The following is an 18,110-nucleotide window of genomic DNA, read 5'->3' on the forward strand; positions in this document are numbered from 1 at the left end:
GGCACATTCTCCCACCCACACTCATTTGTGGTCTCTACTTTAAGGAAAATACAATTTTAAGGGAATTGTATATTTACAAACAATATTAATCATATGACCACGAGTATATCCTATAGTTTATGGTTTTCCTATTGTATTAGAAGGATACAGTGATGCTCACTGGATTAGTGATTCAGATGAGACAAAATTCACGAGTGGATATGTCTTCACTTTGGTTGAAGGAGCAGTCTCTTGAAAGTCTACCAAGAAGACACGTATCGCTCGTCTACTATGGAATCCGAGTTTATTGCCTTAGAAAAGACTGTATTAAAAGCCGAGTGACTTAGAAATCTCTTAGCTAATATACCCTTATGGCCAAAACCTGTATCGGTCGTGTCTATTCATTGTGACTGTCAAGCAGCTATAGCGAAAGCAAAAAGTAAAATATATAATAGAAAGAGTAGACATATTAGACTCAGACACAACATAGTGAAACACATGTTGCGTGATGGAGTTATATCTATTGACTTTGTGAAGTCAGAAAAGAATCTAACAGATCCTCTGACCAAAGGACTATTTAAAAGGTTAGTCAATGATACATCGAAGGGAATGAGGCTAAGCCTAATATATAAGCTGCCAGTGTCGGCAACCCAACCTATACAAGTGGAGATTCCATGAGATTGGTTCAATGGGTAAACAATAAGACACGAGGTAGACGATTGCACTAAATTGTATAAGCCCCTTCTATGGTGTACAGTACGAGCAGCAATACAGAAGGATGAGTTGTTAGAACTCTTAATGAATCCATAGCCATATATTTAGTGGTGTATATAGTTGTTGTATACACTTGATGAAATTCACCTATATGGGTGTGGAGGTGGAGGCTACTTCATATGAGAATTTAGACGAATTCTCTAGAGCACTCATGAAATCTAGATAATGGTGTATGGTCAAAACGTACCGAACCGCAGAATCACTTGCAGAGGAAGAGTTGTATGAGTGGCATGTACTTGCGATCTACATTAAAAGGATTTAGGTTCAAGACTATGGTATCACCTGATTCCTTTAGACCTGTCTTGCTGATTCTAATGTCGGTTCAAGTATATGGTGACACCGGCACCAATGCACAACTATTACACTTTAATCCGAAAGAGTTTTATTTTAAAACATGTGGGGGATTGTTATATTTTGTTTTAAAATAATATTCAAATTTGAATTTTTAAATTTTCGGTGATTTCCCTCCACATTTGAAAAGTTTTGGTACTTTTGTGTTGTGAGTTTTGTCCCACATCGGATTTGACAAAGTAAACTATTTTGTATATAAGATAGTCTTTTTGCCTAGGGTTTGAGCCCCTTTCAGGGGGCATGTGAATTTGGTCATGTAGGGGGCTATGCCAATAACTATAATCTATGTCATTGACCACACGCGCATGCTCGCCGAGCCAGGTAGTACCGTGCCGAGCCGAGTCCGAGTCCGTGTCTGTGTGCGTACACGACGCGACGCAACGCGATGGGACAGGACGGGTTGGGCTGGGCATGGGCGCGGGTGCGAGCGCTGGTGTGGGTGCGGTGTGGGTGTACTCGCGTGGGTGTGTGTGTATGAGTAGTCACGAGACTTTATTTGCGAGAGTGTACTTGTACTTGCGCCTTTTCTTTTTAATTCATAGAGATGCATCCCTTCCGGTTGGTCACACCTGTTGGGTTTAAGTCCAACGGACCTAACCCTCTGTAAAGGGTGCTTATGCACCACTTCGGAGTCTATATAAGGACTTCTGTTTAAATTTCAAATATGCGAAAATATTATCTCTCTTATAAAACTTTCTCTGTTATGGTTTTAAGAATTTTACTAAATTCATTGCTGAGTCAACTCAGCACTTTCGGATTAAACTGCAAGTGGTTCAAGCCCATGTACAATGAGTGTACCACTGGGACCGGGTCATAGTCGTTGTATCCTGGAGGTCGATTGCTCTGGAAACCTGTTGCACTTGGGACGCTGTCCAAGGGGAGCAAATCCGATTTCAAGCCGAGTGACTCAGTCACACCTCGACTCAATTCAATAAGTTCTTCTTTCTCAAAAATTTTATTTTCTTTTTTAGTTCTCGATTTTCTATAGTCTATTTAATTTAACCAAATATTCCAACACCATCTGCACGCAGTGGCCCAATCAAATATTACTACGTCATTTCACCACCGTTGAAGGTGATGTGGATTTCACCACTGATCAGCGACTTCGCTGCTGGGCCGGACAGAGCTAAGGTGTTTCACTGTTCCATCGAAAAGGTGTACCTAGATCAGTAAAATCCAATCTGTAGCACTGTGTACGAGGTTCTCTACATGGTCATCAATGAGATTTTGTTCTATGGTCTACTCATGAAGCCTCATGATGAATGAACAGTTGGGATCATTTTGCACATGCCACGTGTACCGTATATAGCTGATCTGGAAAGCATCCCACATAACCGGATTCCCTTGCCTTAGGTAAGTGCAGAATCTTATCATGGTTTGTGCTTTTTAAATACAATCCATGACCTGTTACTTACCATTTTTTACCTTGTATACAACAAAGCATGTTAACTTAAATATAAGGTAATTAAAGCCATCTCTATACAGAACAACTGGGAGGGAGATGTATTAATCAGAGCGGTCCACCTGGTGGGCTCCATCATGAATGGCTCATGTGTAAAACATGAAACCTGTTAAGCAATTCCATCTTCTTCTTTTTCTTCTTCTTCTTCTTTTTTTCAATTTCACATAGTGATCTTTTAATGTTAATAATAGTAATTTTTAATGTTGATGGCGGAAGCGGATTGGCTGGTGTACCACACACTGGCTATATAGTTGGTGTATTGATGTTAGTAAGTTCTGTGGGTCTCATCATGAGGTATGTGTTATATCCAAACTGTCCATCCATTTGGCGAGCTCGTCATAAGGCTTGAGAAGAAAAATAAGACATCTAAAGATAAAGTGGACCACACTGCAAAAAGCAGTGGGGGACTGAATATGTACCATTGAAACCCTTTTAGCAGTCACAGAAGTTTTGGATCAACATGACATTTGTTTTTCTTCTTCATATAGGTATTTGTGACCTTATAAACAGATTGGATGAAAAATAAAGGTTATTATAGGCCCTACGAATTTTTTAACAATGAAAATCATTATCCCGGCTACTATTTTTAGTATGGTCCATTTAATCTTTGGATATGGTTAATTTTTTGGCTAATGCTCTAAGATGATCTTGAAAATTTGATGTACAGTATAGATATGATAAATACATCATTGTGGGGCTCATGTAACTTTGATCTCATTTGAATGGAGCTTGAGGAGCCTCCGCGCTGGACACATATCTACACCAGTTGTATCGCTAGTGTGTGGTACACCAGCCAATCCACTTCCATTGATGCTGGGCATCCTTGACTTTTGTGACGTAAATTGGACATTATTCAGATTTGATTGGCCAGCAGATCACTCTTGAAGATGGTCCTACAATACTTGTTTTAAAGTTGCTTGGTTAAGTGCATATTTGATTCAACTTGTCATCAATAATAGCTTGCTATCAATCAAATCCCAGATAGGCATAAATGAAAAAACTCTTGACCAATACATCATGTCAGCTCCATATGGTGACGGTGGGTGTTCAATCACCACTTTCTTCTTTTCTTATGATATCGTTCGCAAATATTTAGATCTCTCTCAATTTTGAGCTCATACCTTAAAAAGTTGATTAAATGAATAGAGACAACACATACATCATGTTGTAGCCCACCAAGCACCGGCTAAAAATGGCGCTAGTACTAAGCAGGTCATAACCGAAACGGATTTGGCTACTCCCCCTGCCACCTGCCTCATGGCTGGTGTTCAGTGCTCTTTGGGCCCCACCATGATGTATGTACTTCATCCATTTCCTTCATCCATTTTTACATATCATTTTAGGTTTTTTATCCTAAAAATGAGAGGGATATAAACCTCAGGTGGACCGGACAACAGGAAAACAATAATGATTGGATATCCACCATTTAAATGCTCCTAAGTCCTACTTTACTGTTTATTTGACATCCAATATGTTGATTAGGTCTTACACCCATATGAAGGGAAAAAACAAATATCCGCTTGATCCAAAACTTTTATGACCCCAAAAAGTTTTTAATGGTCAACATTCATTTAACACTGTTGCCAGTAATTAGGTCCAATGAGATATACCTCATTTTTGGTCTCATACCATAAAATGATCCAGAAAAATAAATGGGTAGCATCGATGAAATACATACATCATGGTGGGGCCCACAGTGCACGGACCACCAGCCAATGGCTGGTGGCAGGGGAGAAGCCAATCCGTTTCCGGTCAAAACTAGGTAGCGTACCATTTTTGAGATTGAAAAATGTGCGTTGGGAGCCGACATAGCTTCCTCCCACGAACTTACTGTGCGCTGGGGGCACAGGCAACTCTCGGGTCCCCCGAAAAGTACCGTAGGCCCAAATTCAAATGTCACACGATTTTCTTATTTTCGAAAAAAAAAAACACACACACACACACATTTGTTAAATAATCAAAACCTTCCAAATGGTGGAAACCACGGTAGATTGGTCATGTACACAAAATAGGGTTGATTAGATAGTCCTGACCTCTGATTAATGCTCGTTGAATCTGGATCATTTAAGTTTTAACAATTGATTAAATAATCTAATTATAGACCAACTACGATGGTGCAGGTTACATGTACGTGCCAAGCATATACACAGGGAGCCCTTGCATTATCCTGGCCATCCCTTACTCGTGTGTGCTACATCAAAGCCCCCACGTACGAAAGGAGATTGGCGGGTGTACTACACACCACCAACCTCGCTAGTGTGTTGACATCACCAAGTTATGTGGGTCCCATCAGGAGGGTCTAATCATTTGGTGAGCTCTTCATGAATAAAAAAGATCTAAAGATCAAGTAATGTGTTGAACGTTTAACCTGGAAATCCTTTTGAGGTTACGGAAGTTTTGGATCAATATCTTATATATATATTTCTCGTCATCCATGTCTATCTGACTTTACAAACGGATTGGATGAAAAAAAAACATTATGATAGGCCCTGCATATGTTTTAAATGGTGAGAATTGTTATCCCAGTGCTATTTGCTGTATGGTCCACTTGGTATTTGGATATGACTCATTTTTGAGACGGTACTATAAAAGGATTTGTCAAAATGGATGCAAGATGTAGATATGATAAATGCATCATGGTGAGTCTAAGTAATTTTGATCTCCTTTGTACCGTTGTCCAACACGAAAGTGGAGGAACCTAGCCATATAGCTGGTGTAGATAGCTGTGTGGTGCACCAGCCACGGAAGGGATCGGCCAACGGCCAGTATACGACATACCACCAACCTTGCTAGTGTGTGTGTACGTGTCCTGCAAAGACGGAAAGCGAATTGGCTGGTGTACCATACACCAGCAACATAGTTGTTATAAATATGTGTTTTGAGAAGACGAGCGCCGACTCTCCTCGAGCTCCCACTTGTACCAACGGTTCAAAGGATATCAAAGTTACATGGCCCAACAATGATGTATTTATTATATTCACGTCATTCATCCATTTTCAAGATCATTTTAAAAAAATATATAAAAAATAAAACATATCCAAAGCTCAAATGAACCGCACCAAAATAGCTGTGAAGGTAATGGTGTTCACCATTAACTAATTTATAGGGCCCACCACAACATTTATTTTCCATCTAATCTTTTAATAAGGTTACAAATTCATGGAATAAGAATAAAAACAAATTTCATGTTAATCCAAAACTTCTATAACCCGTAAAAGGATTTCAATGGTAAACATCCAATCCTCCACTGCTTTTAGCAGTATGGTCTACGTGGTATCTATATCTTACTCTTCTGCTCAAGCCTTAGGATGAGCTTACCAAAGAAAGAACGGTTTAGATATAACACATACCTTACGATGGACTCAGAGAACTTGCTAACGTCAATGCGTCAGCTACAAGTACAGCTACGGAGGTGGTGACCGGCCAATGGCTTCCGGTCTTTGCACGACACGTACCATGCTAGCAAGGTCTGTTACGGCGTATACGGAAGCGAATTAGCTGGCATACCTATAAATCTGCTGTAATTACGTGTCGTGCAAGAGAAGCACCGACTCTCTTCGAGCTCCAGCTGGTACGAGATGGTACCATCTGTTCAAAGGTGATCAAAGTTACATGGACCCACAGTTTTGTATTTATTATATTTATGTCATTTATCTATTTTTAGATATTATTTTAAAACATTATCTAAAAAATAAATCATATCCAAAAATCATTTGAACCCCACCTCAAATAGCAGTGGAGATAATGATTTTTACCAATAAACAATTCATAGAGGCCATAACATTTATTTTCCATCCATGCTGTTTATAAGAAAATAAAAACCTTAATGAAAAGGAAAAACAAATTTCACATTAATTCAAAACTTTTATGACCTCAAAAAGAATTTCAATATTAGACTTTCAATCCCCCACTACTTATTGCAGTGTAGTCCACTGAATAATTAGATCTACCTTATTTTTATTCTCAAGCCTTAATATGAGTTCGCTAAATGGATGAATAGTTTGTATGTAACACATACCTCATTATTAGATCCCCATAACTTGCTACGTAATGCATCAGCGATATGGCTGGTGTGAGGTGCACCAGCCAATCCACTTCTGTCGTGTACAGGGCAAATCGGCTTCGGTGGCTGGTGCACCACACGCCACTCATCTGGATGGTGTATTGACGTCACTAGGGTTCGTGAGTCTCATCATAAGGTAGGTTTTATATCCCAACCACCCTTTCATCCGGTGAGCTCATCATTAAGCTTGTGCCAAAAATAAGAAATATATAAGAATCAAGTGGACCCAGTTGCAAAAAGGTAGGAGATTGAATGTCTACCATTGAAATCTTTTCAACACTAGAGAAGTTTTGGATCAGTATGATATTTATTTTTCATCTTTTAATGGGTTGGTGTGATCTCAAGAAAAGTTTGAATGGAAAATAAATATTACGTCGGACCCTTACGAATGTTTTAATGATGAGAATCATTATTCCATTTCTATTTGTGGTGTGGTCGAATTGAAATTTGGATATGAATTATTTTTTGGATAATGATTTAAAATGTTCTTGAAAAACGGTTGAATGGTGTGGATATAATAAATACATCATTTCGGAGACATGTAACTTTGATATCTTTTGAACCGTTCGTACAACTCAGAAGAGCGTCAGCGCTTGTAACCGCATCAGCCAGGTCGGTGTGTGGTCCGCTTCCCTACGCAAGTATCCTGCATGCGTACAAGCGGACGCGGTTTGGCTAGTGAGGCCGCATCTAACCAGGTGGTGGTTTGTGCTATGTGGGCCCCAAGATCTGTGTTTTATCCACACCGTCCATCCATTTTACACATCACTTTAATTACTTATCTCATAAATGAGGCTCGTCAAAATCTCAGGTGGCCCACACCATAGGAAAACAGTAGTTATTGAACGTTTACCATTAAAAACCTCCTAAGGCCCACTATAATGTTTATTTGACATCCAACCTATAGATTATGCCATACATATTTTGATGAAGTCAAAAAACAAACATCAGCTTGACTCATATTATAAAATTATCTGAAAAAACGAATGGACAACATGAATGAGACACATACATCATATTGGGTCCATAGATAATGGACCACTAGCCATTGGTTATTGGTAGGGAAGTAGCCAATCCATTTCCATATGCACACCCATCCAGACGTCAAAACCGTGGTCCCATCATGGCTGAGGATTGCCTAAAAATAACTCTGGTGCTTGGAAAAGACATGACAACATGCGTCGAATTTGCTAACTCTTTGGCATTTTTGCCAACGTGGCACTCGCACAACCTTTCAACCTTACTTGAGTCAGTCCTGCTTGTAGAACTACACGTGTGGACCACGCATGAGATAGAGACTGTTACGCCCAAAAATTCGGGTACAGAGTGTGCACCCTCAGACTCAAGTTTCAGTTCGTAACTCGTACATGAAGTGTACTAATTTAATTCTTTAATCAGTTTAATTAGAAATAATAATTATATTCAGTTTATGTTCCACCATAATCTCAATCATACATACAGAACACTTATCACCAATCAACTAGGCATATATAAATCTTGACAACCCTTAAGATAAAATAAAACTTAAAAATCATTCATTTATTATATCATCGTACTATAATTATGCTTATTCTATACTAACATTGTTTCAATGAAATAAATATAAATAATTCATTAAAATCTCAAAATCAATACCAATATGCATTATATGTTAATTAAATTGCGGTAACAAATAAATTACATAATCAGGAATTGTCTAATGTCGCCACTTCATCTTCAGATAAGTATGGCCACATTTCACATAGGTTGTATTTAGGTACGGTGGATTCTTCCGGTTCTTGCGCTACATCATCTACTAATGGCTCCTCTATATAGTTTTTTCATCAATAAAAAGGTAAGCTGGTCAATCTTACTGAAATAACCAAGCATGGTTCATAGTCATAACAATTTAAATAACATAAAAATGTACGCACAATGATATGGATGCAAATGGTGTATGAATGTATTAGATGGGATGATTGTCCATCTGCTTGGGTTGGAAGTCATCAACCTGCATCCACCCGTTGGGTAGGCTTCCACCTTTCAGTAGGCTTGGGCATAGCCCGCATCTAGTGACGCTCTACCAAGATCGACATTTCTTCCAGGAAGGGCTCCTAGGATCGACCATGCATTATGCAATACAATGAATGATGAATGATATGTAAATGCATATTTTTCATATTTGACATAATTATTTTAATCAGAATATTCACATATAAATTTAACATACAATTATCATAACAAAATTCTCAAATGAGTATATTAATAAATCAAACAATCACAAACGATTTATTATAATTTTAATGAATTATGAGACAAGTTGGATTACTCACCTGAGTCTGGTAGTATAGACTCTGTAGGATAATTAGGTTGGTTTGAATTCCAAGGTCCTAGCAATTATATCAATGATATTATTATTCATATATTTTTATTACATGGTGGGGCCCACCTTTGATTAACATCCTAGGTGGCCAAATCCAAATGATCAAATAATTAAAATTTCTATTTTCTATTTCTATCTTTTATTTTCTTTTTAAGATAATAAAATTGATTGGAAATTATTTAATCAGGGTGGCCCATCGGATGATTAGATTATTTAGATTCTTAAGGTCTTGTCATATTTTTCCTCTACACATTAGATAAATGGTGTGGATCTAACCACACATACACCAATGGCCTATCTCAAGCTTCTACGCCAAGTAATACTAACAGTTGCGAAAAAAATCTAAGATTCCCTTATTAAGCACTTCTAAATCTGACTAATGTGGCTCATCTGATGATCAGATTGATATGAAAATTAGGACCCTTTTATATTTTGGCCTTAGAGATCGTATGATCCATACAAATCTAATCTAATTCAATTAGATTGCACTCATTAAATTTATTTATAAAATAATACTGAACAGATCTAAAATCGTGGATGATCCACACCATCCATTGTATAGATCAAGAAGAAATCAACAACATAATAAAAAATTTAAAAAAAATCTGAGGGTTGGAACTTATCCGATCAAGTCCTCTTTGAATTTCCTCTTCCTTTTACTTTAGGGCTTCTTATCTTTCTTTTTTTTTTTTAATGTAGAAACATTCGCATTCCTTTTTAAAGAAAATTCTTAGGATGAGCACATCCTTCCTTATCCTGATATAAAAAATTATTATTACTACTTAAAAAATTGATCTATAAGCCTCTCTTTCAACTAAAATATCTCTACCAACTCAATTATTAATTTATTCTTACTTTTTTATTTAAAAATAAAATCTTTAAATATTTAATTTAATTTTTTTTATAATGTACCAAAATTTAAAGTTGTTACAGAGACCCTAAATATCCATTCAATCTGCTAGGCCACCATGGAATGGGGTAGTAGATGATCCTAGCCAGTGACAGAGACAACTTTTGAGGATTACACTTGGGCAGTTACAAAAAGTCTAAGTTGATGGTCAGAATTTCTTCAGATCTGAGTCCATCTGACTGGTTTGTTTGTATTCATATCATCAGCCACGGGGCCAAAGAAATGGATGGTGCATATATGCCCACGTGTACTGATGTTCAGTCCTTCCCAACAAATTTATGCAGTGTTGTAGGTTTACAAAATTACAATAATTAGTCAAAAAACACCTATTAAATCAAAGAACCATATATTTATTTATTATTATTTTTTGTCAATACTTCCTTTATTGAATGATGGTGTTTTGTAAAGAGACATGATCTGTTGGGCTAGGTGGACCGTCCGTTTGTCCGGTCCACTATTTACAAGCTCATTGTCATCATCATCTAAGCATTATCTCAACAAAGCTTTTCTGCAAATCTACTCTATCCCACCATTCATAGACTGCCTTGCAAAAATCATACGATTGGACGATCTAAAACATTTATTCAGTGGAAGTGAAAATTGGATGGACAAGATCATTTGAAGAAGATAGGCACGGCCACGGATATTTAAGACCTTCTTAATGCTGTGATTTTTGGAAATTAGTGGAAGAAGAATAGACTCGAGCTAATGGACCGTTTAGATAAGTGATGTGGAAGCCAACAAGTCCAAATGCAACTATGTGCCTGGGAAGGTTGGGTGCATTTAGACCAATGTATCATTTCTCATTTGGAAAAACACACAGGATATGTAATTAATTCCGATTGGTCTGAGTTGCTTATTGGGTGGGCCAAGAGCAATCATCAGGTGGGCATGGTTCATTCGTGGTGTGATTCAACAGATCAATGGGCTCGATCACAAAACCATGGGCCACACACGCCAAAACAGAAAAAACCGAGTACATGGTTCAAATTACTCTCTACGTTAAGACCCTTGCAATGCCACGTCCACACATGATGTGGCCATAACATTTGCGTCAGTCAATGAATTCTCTTTTTCACTTTCTTTTTTTTAAAAAAAAAATTTTAAATTTTATCGAACAACAGAGAGCTAGGCCACCACCATTTTATCCTCCCCACATGTGGCACTCATGTAAGGCATCGAGGCCATTCAAATTGTAGGACACATTGTGGATGTGAACAAACCTCTAAAATCACATGGTCAAGAAATCCTGGTCATCCTATTGTTGGATATCAAACGAATCATTCAAAGTAAAATAATGAGCGGTCCAAATTTCACAAGAAAAATCAGAAGGTCCCTGTCATCTTTTCAGTGTAACTTTTTTGCTTATGCCCCATTCACAATTGGGTCAACGATTTGAGTGGCCAGATTGCCTTGCAAGCACACAACTCATGTGGTCGAAGAGTCACCACCATTTTTAGAAAGGTGGTGAACCATCGTAGGACTCTAACCCTCTAGCCCTACAAAATGATGCAAGTAAAAAAAACAAACATTTACTCACTCACCTTCCTTCCATGTGATGAACCTTGTGGTCATTGAATTTTGGGTGGGGTCCACTTGAATATCTATCCCTACGGGTTTTATTATTACATACGGTGGGGAAGGGGTAGAGATGGTGAAGCAATGAAAAAAGGCCCAGATCCGTGAAAGCGTGTGGTTATTTTAATGGAGTTTGGTTAAATGGGGCCATATGTAAGAATTGTAAGTGGTCCACCAATAAATTCTCAAGAAGATGGGATATTGATACATGGAGTTATTTATTACTCTGGTAGAGTATGAGACTTGATATGCTCACATTCTTACACTCATGGCATACATTAATTCAAATTAATTAGACTAAAATTATGGTGCCCACTCTAAGTCATAGTCCCAGTCCTAATCCCTGATTTGAGGATACTTGTTTGCTCAAAGAGATCCGTTGCATATTATTCATTTTATACCATAGAATAAATATCTACCAATTCATTAGTCAGATACTCAAGCAAGCATGATTTTTGGTCCATCATACATCTAAACTAATTAGACCAATGATTTGGATGGTTTAATTTAAATTGCTTGCACGCTGAATATACAATTTCGAAATAATTTACAAGCGCTCGTGTATCATCTATTATAATACTCTGCCAGGGTATGGAACATTTTTCTATATAGTTACTGCTGTATAACTCTAGAATTCTCTAGCTGCAGGTGCAGTGGAACTGCTTCATGATCCGAGCGGAGAGAGACCGACGGCTGCTGTGGATGCTTGTGAGAGTAGCCATACGGTTCTTATTCTCCCCGGTAAAACGCTTGGGTAGGTACCACTGGAGTTATTTTTTGGCTTACAGTGCATTAAATTCACGCGGACCACATCTCGTTTGCCTTGTTCCCCAATGTCAGGCCGATTCATTACTCAGGTGGGTCACTCCATAAAATTCTATATAAAACCTCCAAATTAAGTAGTATGTCCACTTCAGTTTTGGAATACTTTGATTAGATGGTATTTATTATGGTGGACCCTATATAAAAAACGAAATTGGGTGTCCTATCACAAATATTTCATATGATATGGCTCACCTGTATATTGTTGGGTCATCATTATTTTTGGGTGACAAGGTTAACATGAAGCAGTGGATTTGATGGACGGTGTACATCTTATGAAGGTTCCACTCACTTGGCTCTCACTTGGGGAAGATAGATTAGAGAGCATGGCAAATGTCCGCTAGAGCTATTCCTCACCTTGGTGCCAATGTTCGAGAAAAATCTAAGCCAATCAAAGTTGGGTCTCACCTGATGTGTTGTGGCCTTGCATGGGCTCCATATAGACTCATTTAGAAGATTAATGTGTTTGTACCATGGTTTAAAATTCAATTGGAGTGTATCCTCTCGTCAACCATCGCTGTGGGTCAAGTTGCCCTGTTTAGGGCTGTTTGGGCTAATATAGCCGGATACAGCTATACTGTTCATAGATTATATTAGATTACACTATACAGACTGATTTTGAAATAATATTTTAAGCCTTATTAGTAGATGCTATCTCATTTCAATTAATACTAATTATGTATTAAAGATCTTGACCCTTAAAACATAATCATTGTTCACAGAAACTCATTATGAAATAAAGATCAATGCTAGTTCCTTGTGATGGCTGGACCAACCTGATTTTCATGGCGATGCCAGATAGAAAAAAAAGCCCACCACGTGAACTAACTAGATATCCCCTACCCAAGGTTCTTATGCCATTTAGCCATTATAACGTCAGAGAGAGAGAGAGAGAGAGAGAGAGAGAGAGAGAGAGAGAGAGAGAGAGAGAGAGAGAGAGAGAGAGAAGTGGATGTAATTCATTCAAAGAGAGAGGTGGATGTAATTCATTCGAAGTGATTTCAGGTTCACCGGTTCGTGGAACAGGACCCTGACATACAGTTAACTAGTTAGCTGGCCGCTCAATGAGAGTGAGTCAGTACAGCCGAGCAGCTTTCATATTCGTTGTCTACAGACAATGATGGCTCCTAAACGTTATGTGTGGTTGTAAGGTTGGTGAATCTAGACCTACCTTCGTTACCCCACAGTATAAAAACATGCCGGTCGAATCATCAAGAGACACCCAATCGATGAAATTTTTAGCTTTTAGTATGAACAGTTTACCCATTTTTATATTATGGCGCGGTTGGTTTGAAGCAACAAATCCAAAAGTAGGATCATACAGGTGTTGTTATTATTATTATTATTATTATTATTTTAACAGTGGGCCATTCATGATGAGGCGTTGACAAGATGGAAGTTTGGATGCAGCAACCATTTAATCACAAGCAAGCATATTAGCCCATGAATCAAGACGAACTATCCTAATTTGTGGTATTAGACGTGTTCAAAATCCACTACATTGAATGGGTTGGATCTTTGAAACATTCCATCAGCAGGTTCACTTACAAAGGTGGCCCCTCATCAAATTGCAACCCTTACACTCACCAAGCTGCGCATGGGTTATAACTAGAAGCTTGTTGTGTAAAGGTTCTAAAAAATAATAAAAGAATTGTAGTAGGGACTCATAGAGCAAGTAGTGAAAAAATGGTTAGAATTCTAAATTATTCCCAACAATTGTGTAATCACCGTAAGGCTTCATCCTAGCTATCCAGTTAAAATATTAAAAGATTTTTAGATCTATATAAAGAAAGCTTCTTTTATAAGTGGGATGGAATTACATTTGGTCCTGTGTTTGGGATTAGATGGGATGGAATTGCATTTGGTCCCATGTTCAGGAGGACAAAAAGGGTTCGGATGAGGTGGAATGGAATTGCATTTGGTCCCATGTAGGATTTTCATGAATTTTGAAATTTACTGCACATGTGAGCCCCACATTAATGCATGTGTTTTATCCATGATGTCCATTCATGTACGCCTTTTACAAATGATGTTCTAGTCACGTATTCGTACAAGTGATCAACATCCGTCATGAATTCGATTCATTGATTACAATTCTATCATCTAGCAAGTCTACCAAACAGAGTTTCGCTTAATACAATGTTTTTTCCATATTAGGAATTTTACTCCAAACATGGAAATAGGATGGCTAAAATACGTACCATGGTATTTCCAAACATGCAATTATTCCGCAATAATGGTGTTATTCCTATCTAACACAATTCCATACCATCTAATCGCACGTACCAAACAAGCTTAGAAAATTCAATTGTAAGCAAATTGAAATTTTCATTATAATAGTATCCTATTATATCTGATGATTGTCTGACTCATTCCTAATGTAGTAATGAAGCATCACTGTCTATGCATGCAGAGGCACTTATGCCATGGAATCAAAGCAGTAGTGAGGTATGTACGTGTGCTTATGCCGTGACATATGCAATTTAAGAGGGATAGGGTAAAAGAGTTGAGAGTCTGAAACCAACTTGATGTGCTTTTCGTTTTAAATAAATGGCGTCCATACTTATCTGATGAGGAAGGTCTAAGTCCAACTCGTTGGACCATAGATTATGTGCATCCAGCAGATATCTTCCAACATATGATGTGCGCATGTGATCATCTAACCCAAAAAAAATACATAAAATCCAACCCATCCAATAGGTTGGCATCATAACGAGGATTTCTCGTGTGTGAATTCTAACTGCATAACTAGTCAGTTGGACCACACTTGTACTTTCTTATTGATCGGTGTTTAGACATTGTTTCCTATGCAATGGGCCCTGGTGTTGGGTAGATGGGGTTGATATTTGCATAAGGATATCTTATGGTGGGGTAAACCTATTTGAAGGATGGGATGTCATAGGCACTTGATAGGTGGGAAGTTACTCACGGGGAGGATGGTAACTTATGGTCCGATCAGTTGGACTTGAGAGACATTCTTCAGTGCATTTCAACTAGGTTGAAATTGCATGCCCTACTCAACTTCTGTTAGGTAGCAAATAGTTTTAAATGACGAAACTGCCCTGCAATTATTTGTGTGGATAGGCACGTGCTATGGTTGGTACTACAAGGATAAAATAGGGCTATTTACCTATATTTATTATGCATTTGGCGCTTCACACGCCATGCTCTAGTATGGTAAAATAGCTAGCATTACTTGCTCAATTAAAATAATAATAATCATTACATCCATGCAATAGCTTCTATTACAACCAGTATGTGAGGCCCACCTTGATGTATGGCCCACATCCAATCCGTCCATGAGGTGCATCTTGTCAACTTTACATTGTATTCCAAAAATCAGCCAGATTCAAAACAAAGGTTAATCACACCACAGGAGACATCTGGATTTGGGAAGTTCTCCATTAAACCTTCCAAATTTTGAGCGGGCCTCACAATATGTAGTGTACACCATCTTGTACATTAATCAGAATAAGGACACTGCCAGGATGAAGGGACAACCTAAAAGTTAGACCATTCTAAAACTAAAGCGGGCTACACGGTCAATACCACATGTTATTGGACAGACTTCATATCATGCATGCCACTGTTGGAACCACTGCCAAGAAATCGGATTGCCCACTGACTACTCAGTACTGAGTAAACTTTGTTAGCCCACCGTGATTATATGTGATTTATCCACTGCCCATCTATTTTTTTCAGCTCATTTTAGGAGTTGAGCCCAAACTTTAAGCATATCTAAAGCTCAAGTGGACCACACCATAGGAAACAGTTGGAATACTGATTTCCACCATTGAAACCTTTCTAATGCCCACAGTGATGTTTACACAGACATAGATGAAGGGAAAATACAAATACCAGCTTGATCCAAAACTTTTATGACGTCCAGGAATTTATAAATGGTAGACGTTGAATTCATGTTATGTTATGTTATGTTATGTTATGTTATGTGGTGTGGTATACTTCAGCTTTTCACATGCTTCATTTTTAGGCCCAAGCTGGTAAAATAGATGAGCATAGTGGATAAAATACATAAAGCATAGTGGACCCAAAGAGTTTACTCACTATGCTTAGTGTAATAAGTTACTTAGTGCACATTCTGCTTCCCACTGCCAATACCAAGCTATTGGATGGATTGGATATCATGCATATGTGTCACCGTGGGGCCCATGCATACCCTGGGAATAAGCTTCTAGAAGCTCTGAAGAGAAAAATTTTAAAATAATAAACAGAAGCCCAAAAGTTTTATTCACCATGTAAATTGTATGGGCTCAATAATTTTTACATGTAAAATATACTCAGTCTATCAAGTGAGAACTATTATTTGAATCAAACATACAGAAGATAAACCTGATTAGAAACTCATATAATCTTAGCCCACCTGAGTTATTTTATCAGGTTTATTTTCGTACCTCCTCTTCATCCCGGTGAGCTAGGTAACGGGTTCAATGAACCATACACACCATGGTAGCCTCACACACAACCTATGGTAAGCTTGGATAATGATGTTTTTTATTTATTAATTTGTGTAATCCAACAAGCATGTGGGCCACCATATGAACTAAGAGATTTTTGGGTGTTTGTTCATTGATTGTGCCCACCTAATGATTGGATAGCACACTGAACACAATGAATCGCATAAAAGCAATGTCGCATAAGTAGGTGAATAAGCGTGTCATCACATTGGTGAATAAATTTTATAGAGAGGAAATAAATTTTTACAACAAGATGAATAACCCATAAAGTAAACCTATCCTATGGAGTCGTAGAGGAACATGCATCTTCTCTTGATCATGACAGCATGCCTAGAAAGTCATTGTTATTGCATCTTGGCAAAATGGGCCACCTCTAGACAAGTCTAACCATTGAATACATAGGGTTTATGGTCATGTGATTGAAACCCACATAGGAATTTAATATATCTTTTTTTTTTTTCTAAGAAATTTAAAAAAATATTTCTTTTTTTAATTATTATTAATATATAACATGCCAATTTATGTCATGCCAAATAGGTGGCAGCACTATTCAAGTGGATTTATTACCAAATATTCACTATCATCAGGAGAGTAATCATATGATATAACCATATTTAGGTGACTCCAACTACACAACGCCATATCTTGAATGTGGTTCAAAAACCCAAAAACCTACAACTTGATGTCCAGCTAGGTCAGATGAATTAGACTTAAATTGACTCTTCCTAATATTATAGTACATAATTGAATAATTAATATTTAAAATTGTTACATATGTAAATTATATATTAAAAACTTGACATGGCCCCAAGTATTTTTTGGTGTGGGGCTCACCTGAATAGTTGTACTTTCTTTTTTGGATATCAATATAGTTAGAGGTGATGTGCTCCCACCTTTCGGTAAATATAAAAATTATATATTAGAAGAATAAAGCTTTTGTTTGTGGGACGCTGGTAAGAAGGATGCACTCTAATTCACTAATGCAAGTTGGATTCTCATCGGTTGTATTTTTATTTTTATTTTTTATTAAATGGCTTCTGATCGTGCAATCATGCCGAGTTGTATTGAGCCGGCTGAGCTATTGAGCAAACTGATCAATGAGTCTGGCGACTCAGCCAAGTCAATGAGTTTTTAAACTCTTCTTGTATGTGGATGATTGGCAGTTATCTTTCAGATCATCTATTTTATATATACATATGTGGCCCATTCATGCAAGATTGATTGTTGAAACTAGTATGATGATAAGACCGAACCTTACATGGCTAGATGATCCCAAATGGCTAGAGGATCAGGCTCCATATTAAGCTGGCCGGGTTAGTTCAACTCAAAGATAA

Source organism: Magnolia sinica, chromosome 13 (genome assembly GCF_029962835.1).
Source record: "Magnolia sinica isolate HGM2019 chromosome 13, MsV1, whole genome shotgun sequence".
NCBI classification, from domain to species: Eukaryota; Viridiplantae; Streptophyta; class Magnoliopsida; order Magnoliales; family Magnoliaceae; genus Magnolia; species Magnolia sinica.